The 12485-nt window shown below is 49.1% G+C and overlaps 7 non-coding genes across 7 annotated transcripts; all 7 read right to left on the bottom strand.

Annotated features, from left to right (window-relative positions):
• Window positions 1–2162: 2162 nt before the first annotated feature.
• trnak-uuu (transfer RNA lysine (anticodon UUU)) lies at window positions 2163–2235 on the bottom strand. The gene has a single exon. It is a non-coding gene; the product is annotated as a tRNA-Lys (tRNA).
• Window positions 2236–3762: 1527 nt separating this feature from the next.
• Window positions 3763–3835, bottom strand: trnak-uuu (transfer RNA lysine (anticodon UUU)). The gene has a single exon. It is a non-coding gene; the product is annotated as a tRNA-Lys (tRNA).
• Window positions 3836–5362: 1527 nt separating this feature from the next.
• trnak-uuu (transfer RNA lysine (anticodon UUU)) lies at window positions 5363–5435 on the bottom strand. The gene has a single exon. It is a non-coding gene; the product is annotated as a tRNA-Lys (tRNA).
• A 1531-nt stretch (window positions 5436–6966) lies between these two features.
• On the bottom strand, window positions 6967–7039 carry trnak-uuu (transfer RNA lysine (anticodon UUU)). Its single transcript has one exon. It is a non-coding gene; the product is annotated as a tRNA-Lys (tRNA).
• A 1531-nt stretch (window positions 7040–8570) lies between these two features.
• trnak-uuu (transfer RNA lysine (anticodon UUU)) lies at window positions 8571–8643 on the bottom strand. Its single transcript has one exon. It is a non-coding gene; the product is annotated as a tRNA-Lys (tRNA).
• A 1531-nt stretch (window positions 8644–10174) lies between these two features.
• On the bottom strand, window positions 10175–10247 carry trnak-uuu (transfer RNA lysine (anticodon UUU)). The gene has a single exon. It is a non-coding gene; the product is annotated as a tRNA-Lys (tRNA).
• Window positions 10248–11774: 1527 nt separating this feature from the next.
• Window positions 11775–11847, bottom strand: trnak-uuu (transfer RNA lysine (anticodon UUU)). Its single transcript has one exon. It is a non-coding gene; the product is annotated as a tRNA-Lys (tRNA).
• Between the last annotated feature and the right edge of the window lie 638 nt (window positions 11848–12485).

Genomic DNA, 12485 nt, shown 5'->3' on the forward strand with positions numbered 1-12485 from the left:
TGGGAAGGGGAGTCCAGTCAGGCTGTGCTTTTGTATTGAGCTTGTGCTCGTCCTCTGGCAAAGCTTGAGTTCAGATTTCAGAGCGATGCCAACTCTGTGCCTTGGTGGTACGGTCTGCGCCAGCTCCGCTCAGACCTCGTGGCGCAAAGGTAGCGCGTCTGACTCCATATCAGAAGGCTGTTTCTTGAAATCACGTCGAGGTGACGCACCAACAGAATGTTGTTGGGCTTTTTGCACTGTCTAATGCAGAGACGTTCAGATGCACTCCAATCTCTACGATAACCATCCAGGATATTATTTTTTCAAGCTCATGCTAAAAGCCAAGATGGCTCCGCTAAGAGCTCTTTCACCAATTCGGCTGGCTGAAGAAAATGCCTCGAGGCGCCGCTTAGAGAACACGCGTATCAGGCGGCTGGTTGTGGAATGGTGTGCTAGCTTCAGAAGGATGGTACCGCATCGCAGTACGATTTAAAGTTGGATCACAGAAGGCTCCCGACCTCTGGTTGTTTTCAAATGCATTTTCAACCAGGTTTCTGCGAGAAGATGAACCTGTCGAAATAAGCGCCCGAACAGGGACTTGAACCCTGGACCCTCAGATTTAAAGTCTGATGCTCTACCGACTGAGCTATTCAGGGTCCCAGGTCAACGAGAAAGAATCGGTCGGGCCCGTGGGCGCACACGTCCAACTGTTTCCGCTGAGAAAATTTGTCCTCCGCACTGGATCAGAGACCTTCTTGCGCCCGTCATAAGCTTTTTCCTGTAACTGACTCATGAAATGAACAGCAGGGTGCTTGTCCCCTATTTTTCGTTCAACAGCACTATCCAACGACAACAAGGTGTCATCTTGTCTCTACTTCACTCAGTAAAAGCATCCCTCAGCAGCTTTTCCTCTTGATTGGCTGTCAGCTGGCACAAATAATGTCAAAAAAGTGCTTGTTTAACCTGTCAAACCGTACAGTTCACTCAAAGAACGCTGAACCTTGTACCTATCTACTGAGCAGTGCAGGCTCTAAGGTGAGCACGGGACATGTGTTTTCTTTTACAACCTGAAGGATCTTGACCAGCGGCTCACTTGCACAATGCTACCAGCACGACTCTTCTTCATAGAGGTCTTGCCTTGGTTCCAGGAATGCCTTTCTTCTCCTGGTATTGGACTGGTTTGACACGCATCACCTGCTTGTCTTTTCGGGACAAGGAGACCAAACGACTAAAAAACAAGCCTATTCCTCTGACAAGGAGTGAACTGGCCATTGGACCATAAGATTAAAACACTGATGCGCCCCTCAGTGAGCTTCCCAGGCTACGCTCTTAGGTTTCTTTAGCGGCCAAAGCGTGTCAGAACCTCGGACGCTCATTTTCGACAGCTCCCTCTGATTAAGCGAACCCCCTGCTCATGCCACCTGGTCTTTGTCGCGTTCAAAAACGTCACTGTTCATTGAACATGTAAAAGTTTGATGTGAGCCAAAACAAAGCTGACTCTCGGTCTTGTCACGTCGCGTGTCTCGCGCCTAAGTTGAGCATCACTTGTCCACACTTTGCACTCACACTCCGAGGTGAGAACTGCCATACCGTATGATCTTGGAAATATCGCTGACTATATTGGGAAGGGGAGTCCAGTCAGGCTGTGCTTTTGTATTGAGCTTGTGCTCGTCCTCTGGCAAAGCTTGAGTTCAGATTTCAGAGCGATGCCAACTCTGTGCCTTGGTGGTACGGTCTGCGCCAGCTCCGCTCAGACCTCGTGGCGCAAAGGTAGCGCGTCTGACTCCATATCAGAAGGCTGTTTCTTGAAATCACGTCGAGGTGACGCACCAACAGAATGTTGTTGGGCTTTTTGCACTGTCTAATGCAGAGACGTTCAGATGCACTCCAATCTCTACGATAACCATCCAGGATATTATTTTTTCAAGCTCATGCTAAAAGCCAAGATGGCTCCGCTAAGAGCTCTTTCACCAATTCGGCTGGCTGAAGAAAATGCCTCGAGGCGCCGCTTAGAGAACACGCGTATCAGGCGGCTGGTTGTGGAATGGTGTGCTAGCTTCAGAAGGATGGTACCGCATCGCAGTACGATTTAAAGTTGGATCACAGAAGGCTCCCGACCTCTGGTTGTTTTCAAATGCATTTTCAACCAGGTTTCTGCGAGAAGATGAACCTGTCGAAATAAGCGCCCGAACAGGGACTTGAACCCTGGACCCTCAGATTAAAAGTCTGATGCTCTACCGACTGAGCTATTCAGGGTCCCAGGTCAACGAGAAAGAATCGGTCGGGCCCGTGGGCGCACACGTCCAACTGTTTCCGCTGAGAAAATTTGTCCTCCGCACTGGATCAGAGACCTTCTTGCGCCCGTCATAAGCTTTTTCCTGTAACTGACTCATGAAATGAACAGCAGGGTGCTTGTCCCCTATTTTTCGTTCAACAGCACTATCCAACGACAACAAGGTGTCATCTTGTCTCTACTTCACTCAGTAAAAGCATCCCTCAGCAGCTTTTCCTCTTGATTGGCCGTCGGCTGGCACAAATAATGTCAAAAAAGTGCTTGTTTAACCTGTCAAACCGTACAGTTCACTCAAAGAAAGCTGAACCTTGTACCTATCTACTGAGCAGTGCAGGCTCTAAGGTGAGCACGGGACATGTATTTTCTTTTACAACCTGAAGGATCTTGACCAGCGGCTCACTTGCACAATGCTACCAGCACGACTCTTCTTCATAGAGGTCTTGCCTTGGTTCCAGGAATGCCTTTCTTCTCCTGGTATTGGACTGGTTTGACACGCATCACCTGCTTGTCTTTTCGGGACAAGGAGACCAAACGACTAAAAAACAAGCCTATTCCTCTGACAAGGAGTGAACTGGCCATTGGACCATCAGATTAAAACACTGATGCGCCCCTCAGTGAGCTTCCCAGGCTACGCTCTTAGGTTTCTTTAGCGGCCAAAGCGTGTCAGAACCTCGGACGCTCATTTTCGACAGCTCCCTCTGATTAAGCGAATCCCCTGCTCATGCCACCTGGTCTTTGTCGCGTTCAAAAACGTCGCTGTTCATTGAACATGTAAAAGTATGATGTGAGCCAAAACAAAGCTGACTCTCGGTCTTGTCACGTCGCGTGTCTCGCGCCTAAGTTGAGCATCACTTGTCCACACTTTGCACTCACACTCCGAGGTGAGAACTGCCATACCGTATGATCTTGGAAATATCGCTGACTATATTGGGAAGGGGAGTCCAGTCAGGCTGTGCTTTTGTATTGAGCTTGTGCTCGTCCTCTGGCAAAGCTTGAGTTCAGATTTCAGAGCGATGCCAACTCTGTGCCTTGGTGGTACGGTCTGCGCCAGCTCCGCTCAGACCTCGTGGCGCAAAGGTAGCGCGTCTGACTCCATATCAGAAGGCTGTTTCTTGAAATCACGTCGAGGTGACGCACCAACAGAATGTTGTTGGGCTTTTTGCACTGTCTAATGCAGAGACGTTCAGATGCACTCCAATCTCTACGATAACCATCCAGGATATTATTTTTTCAAGCTCATGCTAAAAGCCAAGATGGCTCCGCTAAGAGCTCTTTCACCAATTCGGCTGGCTGAAGAAAATGCCTCGAGGCGCCGCTTAGAGAACACGCGTATCAGGCGGCTGGTTGTGGAATGGTGTGCTAGCTTCAGAAGGATGGTACCGCATCGCAGTACGATTTAAAGTTGGATCACAGAAGGCTCCCGACCTCTGGTTGTTTTCAAATGCATTTTCAACCAGGTTTCTGCGAGAAGATGAACCTGTCGAAATAAGCGCCCGAACAGGGACTTGAACCCTGGACCCTCAGATTAAAAGTCTGATGCTCTACCGACTGAGCTATTCAGGGTCCCAGGTCAACGAGAAAGAATCGGTCGGGCCCGTGGGCGCACACGTCCAACTGTTTCCGCTGAGAAAATTTGTCCTCCGCACTGGATCAGAGACCTTCTTGCGCCCGTCATAAGCTTTTTCCTGTAACTGACTCATGAAATGAACAGCAGGGTGCTTGTCCCCTATTTTTCGTTCAACAGCACTATCCAACGACAACAAGGTGTCATCTTGTCTCTACTTCACTCAGTAAAAGCATCCCTCAGCAGCTTTTCCTCTTGATTGGCCGTCGGCTGGCACAAATAATGTCAAAAAAGTGCTTGTTTAACCTGTCAAACCGTACAGTTCACTCAAAGAAAGCTGAACCTTGTACCTATCTACTGAGCAGTGCAGGCTCTAAGGTGAGCACGGGACATGTATTTTCTTTTACAACCTGAAGGATCTTGACCAGCGGCTCACTTGCACAATGCTACCAGCACGACTCTTCTTCATAGAGGTCTTGCCTTGGTTCCAGGAATGCCTTTCTTCTCCTGGTATTGGACTGGTTTGACACGCATCACCTGCTTGTCTTTTCGGGACAAGGAGACCAAACGACTAAAAAACAAGCCTATTCCTCTGACAAGGAGTGAACTGGCCATTGGACCATCAGATTAAAACACTGATGCGCCCCTCAGTGAGCTTCCCAGGCTACGCTCTTAGGTTTCTTTAGCGGCCAAAGCGTGTCAGAACCTCGGACGCTCATTTTCGACAGCTCCCTCTGATTAAGCGAATCCCCTGCTCATGCCACCTGGTCTTTGTCGCGTTCAAAAACGTCGCTGTTCATTGAACATGTAAAAGTATGATGTGAGCCAAAACAAAGCTGACTCTCGGTCTTGTCACGTCGCGTGTCTCGCGCCTAAGTTGAGCATCACTTGTCCACACTTTGCACTCACACTCCGAGGTGAGAACTGCCATACCGTATGATCTTGGAAATATCGCTGACTATATTGGGAAGGGGAGTCCAGTCAGGCTGTGCTTTTGTATTGAGCTTGTGCTCGTCCTCTGGCAAAGCTTGAGTTCAGATTTCAGAGCGATGCCAACTCTGTGCCTTGGTGGTACGGTCTGCGCCAGCTCCGCTCAGACCTCGTGGCGCAAAGGTAGCGCGTCTGACTCCATATCAGAAGGCTGTTTCTTGAAATCACGTCGAGGTGACGCACCAACAGAATGTTGTTGGGCTTTTTGCACTGTCTAATGCAGAGACGTTCAGATGCACTCCAATCTCTACGATAACCATCCAGGATATTATTTTTTCAAGCTCATGCTAAAAGCCAAGATGGCTCCGCTAAGAGCTCTTTCACCAATTCGGCTGGCTGAAGAAAATGCCTCGAGGCGCCGCTTAGAGAACAAGCGTATCAGGCGGCTGGTTGTGGAATGGTGTGCTAGCTTCAGAAGGATGGTACCGCATCGCAGTACGATTTAAAGTTGGATCACAGAAGGCTCCCGACCTCTGGTTGTTTTCAAATGCATTTTCAACCAGGTTTCTGCGAGAAGATGAACCTGTCGAAATAAGCGCCCGAACAGGGACTTGAACCCTGGACCCTCAGATTAAAAGTCTGATGCTCTACCGACTGAGCTATTCGGGCTCCCGGGTCAGCCTTCGGGAAAGAATCGGTCGGGCCCGTGGGCGCACACGTCCAACTGTTTCCGCTGAGAAAATTTGTCCTCCGCACTGGATCAGAGACCTTCTTGCGCCCGTCATAAGCTTTTTCCTGTAACTGACTCATGAAATGAACAGCAGGGTGCTTGTCCCCTATTTTTCGTTCAACAGCACTATCCAACGACAACAAGGTGTCATCTTGTCTCTACTTCACTCAGTAAAAGCATCCCTCAGCAGCTTTTCCTCTTGATTGGCTGTCGGCTGGCACAAATAATGTCAAAAAAGTGCTTGTTTAACCTGTCAAACCGTACAGTTCACTCAAAGAACGCTGAACCTTGTACCTATCTACTGAGCAGTGCAGGCTCTAAGGTGAGCACGGGACATGTGTTTTCTTTTACAACCTGAAGGATCTTGACCAGCGGCTCACTTGCACAATGCTACCAGCACGACTCTTCTTCATAGAGGTCTTGCCTTGGTTCCAGGAATGCCTTTCTTCTCCTGGTATTGGACTGGTTTGACACGCATCACCTGCTTGTCTTTTTGGGACAAGGAGACCAAACGACTAAAAAACAAGCCTATTCCTCTGACAAGGAGTGAACTGGCCATTGGACCATCAGATTAAAACACTGATGCGCTCCTCAGTGAGCTTCCCAGGCTACGCTCTTAGGTTTCTTTAGCGGCCAAAGCGTGTCAGAACCTCGGACGCTCATTTTCGACAGCTCCCTCTGATTAAGCGAATCCCCTGCTCATGCCACCTGGTCTTTGTCGCGTTCAAAAACGTCGCTGTTCATTGAACATGTAAAAGTATGATGTGAGCCAAAACAAAGCTGACTCTCGGTCTTGTCACGTCGCGTGTCTCGCGCCTAAGTTGAGCATCACTTGTCCACACTTTGCACTCACACTCCGAGGTGAGAACTGTCATACCGTATGATCTTGGAAATATCGCTGACTATATTGGGAAGGGGAGTCCAGTCAGGCTGTGCTTTTGTATTGAGCTTGTGCTCGTCCTCTGGCAAAGCTTGAGTTCAGATTTCAGAGCGATGCCAACTCTGTGCCTTGGTGGTACGGTCTGCGCCAGCTCCGCTCAGACCTCGTGGCGCAAAGGTAGCGCGTCTGACTCCATATCAGAAGGCTGTTTCTTGAAATCACGTCGAGGTGACGCACCAACAGAATGTTGTTGGGCTTTTTGCACTGTCTAATGCAGAGACGTTCAGATGCACTCCAATCTCTACGATAACCATCCAGGATATTATTTTTTCAAGCTCATGCTAAAAGCCAAGATGGCTCCGCTAAGAGCTCTTTCACCAATTCGGCTGGCTGAAGAAAATGCCTCGAGGCGCCGCTTAGAGAACACGCGTATCAGGCGGCTGGTTGTGGAATGGTGTGCTAGCTTCAGAAGGATGGTACCGCATCGCAGTACGATTTAAAGTTGGATCACAGAAGGCTCCCGACCTCTGGTTGTTTTCAAATGCATTTTCAACCAGGTTTCTGCGAGAAGATGAACCTGTCGAAATAAGCGCCCGAACAGGGACTTGAACCCTGGACCCTCAGATTAAAAGTCTGATGCTCTACCGACTGAGCTATTCGGGCTCCCAGGTCAACCTTCGGGAAAGAATCGGTCGGGCCCGTGGGCGCACACGTCCAACTGTTTCCGCTGAGAAAATTTGTCCTCCGCACTGGATCAGAGACCTTCTTGCGCCCGTCATAAGCTTTTTCCTGTAACTGACTCATGAAATGAACAGCAGGGTGCTTGTCCCCTATTTTTCGTTCAACAGCACTATCCAACGACAACAAGGTGTCATCTTGTCTCTACTTCACTCAGTAAAAGCATCCCTCAGCAGCTTTTCCTCTTGATTGGCTGTCGGCTGGCACAAATAATGTCAAAAAAGTGCTTGTTTAACCTGTCAAACCGTACAGTTCACTCAAAGAACGCTGAACCTTGTACCTATCTACTGAGCAGTGCAGGCTCTAAGGTGAGCACGGGACATGTGTTTTCTTTTACAACCTGAAGGATCTTGACCAGCGGCTCACTTGCACAATGCTACCAGCACGACTCTTCTTCATAGAGGTCTTGCCTTGGTTCCAGGAATGCCTTTCTTCTCCTGGTATTGGACTGGTTTGACACGCATCACCTGCTTGTCTTTTTGGGACAAGGAGACCAAACGACTAAAAAACAAGCCTATTCCTCTGACAAGGAGTGAACTGGCCATTGGACCATCAGATTAAAACACTGATGCGCTCCTCAGTGAGCTTCCCAGGCTACGCTCTTAGGTTTCTTTAGCGGCCAAAGCGTGTCAGAACCTCGGACGCTCATTTTCGACAGCTCCCTCTGATTAAGCGAATCCCCTGCTCATGCCACCTGGTCTTTGTCGCGTTCAAAAACGTCGCTGTTCATTGAACATGTAAAAGTATGATGTGAGCCAAAACAAAGCTGACTCTCGGTCTTGTCACGTCGCGTGTCTCGCGCCTAAGTTGAGCATCACTTGTCCACACTTTGCACTCACACTCCGAGGTGAGAACTGTCATACCGTATGATCTTGGAAATATCGCTGACTATATTGGGAAGGGGAGTCCAGTCAGGCTGTGCTTTTGTATTGAGCTTGTGCTCGTCCTCTGGCAAAGCTTGAGTTCAGATTTCAGAGCGATGCCAACTCTGTGCCTTGGTGGTACGGTCTGCGCCAGCTCCGCTCAGACCTCGTGGCGCAAAGGTAGCGCGTCTGACTCCATATCAGAAGGCTGTTTCTTGAAATCACGTCGAGGTGACGCACCAACAGAATGTTGTTGGGCTTTTTGCACTGTCTAATGCAGAGACGTTCAGATGCACTCCAATCTCTACGATAACCATCCAGGATATTATTTTTTCAAGCTCATGCTAAAAGCCAAGATGGCTCCGCTAAGAGCTCTTTCACCAATTCGGCTGGCTGAAGAAAATGCCTCGAGGCGCCGCTTAGAGAACACGCGTATCAGGCGGCTGGTTGTGGAATGGTGTGCTAGCTTCAGAAGGATGGTACCGCATCGCAGTACGATTTAAAGTTGGATCACAGAAGGCTCCCGACCTCTGGTTGTTTTCAAATGCATTTTCAACCAGGTTTCTGCGAGAAGATGAACCTGTCGAAATAAGCACCCGAACAGGGACTTGAACCCTGGACCCTCAGATTAAAAGTCTGATGCTCTACCGACTGAGCTATTCGGGCTCCCGGGTCAGCCTTCGGGAAAGAATCGGTCGGGCCCGTGGGCGCACACGTCCAACTGTTTCCGCTGAGAAAATTTGTCCTCCGCACTGGATCAGAGACCTTCTTGCGCCCGTCATAAGCTTTTTCCTGTAACTGACTCATGAAATGAACAGCAGGGTGCTTGTCCCCTATTTTTCGTTCAACAGCACTATCCAACGACAACAAGGTGTCATCTTGTCTCTACTTCACTCAGTAAAAGCATCCCTCAGCAGCTTTTCCTCTTGATTGGCTGTCGGCTGGCACAAATAATGTCAAAAAAGTGCTTGTTTAACCTGTCAAACCGTACAGTTCACTCAAAGAACGCTGAACCTTGTACCTATCTACTGAGCAGTGCAGGCTCTAAGGTGAGCACGGGACATGTGTTTTCTTTTACAACCTGAAGGATCTTGACCAGCGGCTCACTTGCACAATGCTACCAGCACGACTCTTCTTCATAGAGGTCTTGCCTTGGTTCCAGGAATGCCTTTCTTCTCCTGGTATTGGACTGGTTTGACACGCATCACCTGCTTGTCTTTTTGGGACAAGGAGACCAAACGACTAAAAAACAAGCCTATTCCTCTGACAAGGAGTGAACTGGCCATTGGACCATCAGATTAAAACACTGATGCGCCCCTCAGTGAGCTTCCCAGGCTACGCTCTTAGGTTTCTTTAGCGGCCAAAGCGTGTCAGAACCTCGGACGCTCATTTTCGACAGCTCCCTCTGATTAAGCGAACCCCCTGCTCATGCCACCTGGTCTTTGTCGCGTTCAAAAACGTCGCTGTTCATTGAACATGTAAAAGTTTGATGTGAGCCAAAACAAAGCTGACTCTCGGTCTTGTCACGTCGCGTGTCTCGCGCCTAAGTTGAGCATCACTTGTCCACACTTTGCACTCACACTCCGAGGTGAGAACTGCCATACCGTATGATCTTGGAAATATCGCTGACTATATTGGGAAGGGGAGTCCAGTCAGGCTGTGCTTTTGTATTGAGCTTGTGCTCGTCCTCTGGCAAAGCTTGAGTTCAGATTTCAGAGCGATGCCAACTCTGTGCCTTGGTGGTACGGTCTGCGCCAGCTCCGCTCAGACCTCGTGGCGCAAAGGTAGCGCGTCTGACTCCATATCAGAAGGCTGTTTCTTGAAATCACGTCGAGGTGACGCACCAACAGAATGTTGTTGGGCTTTTTGCACTGTCTAATGCAGAGACGTTCAGATGCACTCCAATCTCTACGATAACCATCCAGGATATTATTTTTTCAAGCTCATGCTAAAAGCCAAGATGGCTCCGCTAAGAGCTCTTTCACCAATTCGGCTCGCTGAAGAAAATGCCTCGAGGCGCCGCTTAGAGAACACGCGTATCAGGCGGCTGGTTGTGGAATGGTGTGCTAGCTTCAGAAGGATGGTACCGCATCGCAGTACGATTTAAAGTTGGATCACAGAAGGCTCCCGACCTCTGGTTGTTTTCAAATGCATTTTCAACCAGGTTTCTGCGAGAAGATGAACCTGTCGAAATAAGCGCCCGAACAGGGACTTGAACCCTGGACCCTCAGATTAAAAGTCTGATGCTCTACCGACTGAGCTATTCAGGGTCCCAGGTCAACGAGAAAGAATCGGTCAGGCCCGTGGGCGCACACGTCCAACTGTTTCCGCTGAGAAAATTTGTCCTCCGCACTGGATCAGAGACCTTCTTGCGCCCGTCATAAGCTTTTTCCTGTAACTGACTCATGAAATGAACAGCAGGGTGCTTGTCCCCTATTTTTCGTTCAACAGCACTATCCAACGACAACAAGGTGTCATCTTGTCTCTACTTCACTCAGTAAAAGCATCCCTCAGCAGCTTTTCCTCTTGATTGGCCGTCGGCTGGCACAAATAATGTCAAAAAAGTGCTTGTTTAACCTGTCAAACCGTACAGTTCTCTCAAAGAAAGCTGAACCTTGTACCTATCTACTGAGCAGTGCAGGCTCTAAGGTGAGCACGGGACATGTATTTTCTTTTACAACCTGAAGGATCTTGACCAGCGGCTCACTTGCACAATGCTACCAGCACGACTCTTCTTCATAGAGGTCTTGCCTTGGTTCCAGGAATGCCTTTCTTCTCCTGGTATTGGACTGGTTTGACACGCATCACCTGCTTGTCTTTTCGGGACAAGGAGACCAAACGACTAAAAAACAAGCCTATTCCTCTGACAAGGAGTGAACTGGCCATTGGACCATCAGATTAAAACACTGATGCGCCCCTCAGTGAGCTTCCCAGGCTACGCTCTTAGGTTTCTTTAGCGGCCAAAGCGTGTCAGAACCTCGGACGCTCATTTTCGACAGCTCCCTCTGATTAAGCGAATCCCCTGCTCATGCCACCTGGTCTTTGTCGCGTTCAAAAACGTCGCTGTTCATTGAACATGTAAAAGTATGATGTGAGCCAAAACAAAGCTGACTCTCGGTCTTGTCACGTCGCGTGTCTCGCGCCTAAGTTGAGCATCACTTGTCCACACTTTGCACTCACACTCCGAGGTGAGAACTGCCATACCGTATGATCTTGGAAATATCGCTGACTATATTGGGAAGGGGAGTCCAGTCAGGCTGTGCTTTTGTATTGAGCTTGTGCTCGTCCTCTGGCAAAGCTTGAGTTCAGATTTCAGAGCGATGCCAACTCTGTGCCTTGGTGGTACGGTCTGCGCCAGCTCCGCTCAGACCTCGTGGCGCAAAGGTAGCGCGTCTGACTCCATATCAGAAGGCTGTTTCTTGAAATCACGTCGAGGTGACGCACCAACAGAATGTTGTTGGGCTTTTTGCACTGTCTAATGCAGAGACGTTCAGATGCACTCCAATCTCTACGATAACCATCCAGGATATTATTTTTTCAAGCTCATGCTAAAAGCCAAGATGGCTCCGCTAAGAGCTCTTTCACCAATTCGGCTGGCTGAAGAAAATGCCTCGAGGCGCCGCTTAGAGAACACGCGTATCAGGCGGCTGGTTGTGGAATGGTGTGCTAGCTTCAGAAGGATGGTACCGCATCGCAGTACGATTTAAAGTTGGATCACAGAAGGCTCCCGACCTCTGGTTGTTTTCAAATGCATTTTCAACCAGGTTTCTGCGAGAAGATGAACCTGTCGAAATAAGCGCCCGAACAGGGACTTGAACCCTGGACCCTCAGATCAAAAGTCTGATGCTCTACCGACTGAGCTATTCGGGCTCCCGGGTCAGCCTTCGGGAAAGAATCGGTCGGGCCCGTGGGCGCACACGTCCAACTGTTTCCGCTGAGAAAATTTGTCCTCCGCACTGGATCAGAGACCTTCTTGCGCCCGTCATAAGCTTTTTCCTGTAACTGACTCATGAAATGAACAGCAGGGTGCTTGTCCCCTATTTTTCGTTCAACAGCACTATCCAACGACAACAAGGTGTCATCTTGTCTCTACTTCACTCAGTAAAAGCATCCCTCAGCAGCTTTTCCTCTTGATTGGCTGTCGGCTGGCACAAATAATGTCAAAAAAGTGCTTGTTTAACCTGTCAAACCGTACAGTTCACTCAAAGAACGCTGAACCTTGTACCTATCTACTGAGCAGTGCAGGCTCTAAGGTGAGCACGGGACATGTGTTTTCTTTTACAACCTGAAGGATCTTGACCAGCGGCTCACTTGCACAATGCTACCAGCACGACTCTTCTTCATAGAGGTCTTGCCTTGGTTCCAGGAATGCCTTTCTTCTCCTGGTATTGGACTGGTTTGACACGCATCACCTGCTTGTCTTTTTGGGACAAGGAGACCAAACGACTAAAAAACAAGCCTATTCCTCTGACAAGGAGTGAACTGGCCATTGGACCATCAGATTAAAA

Source organism: Neoarius graeffei, chromosome 3 (genome assembly GCF_027579695.1).
Source record: "Neoarius graeffei isolate fNeoGra1 chromosome 3, fNeoGra1.pri, whole genome shotgun sequence".
NCBI classification, from domain to species: Eukaryota; Metazoa; Chordata; class Actinopteri; order Siluriformes; family Ariidae; genus Neoarius; species Neoarius graeffei.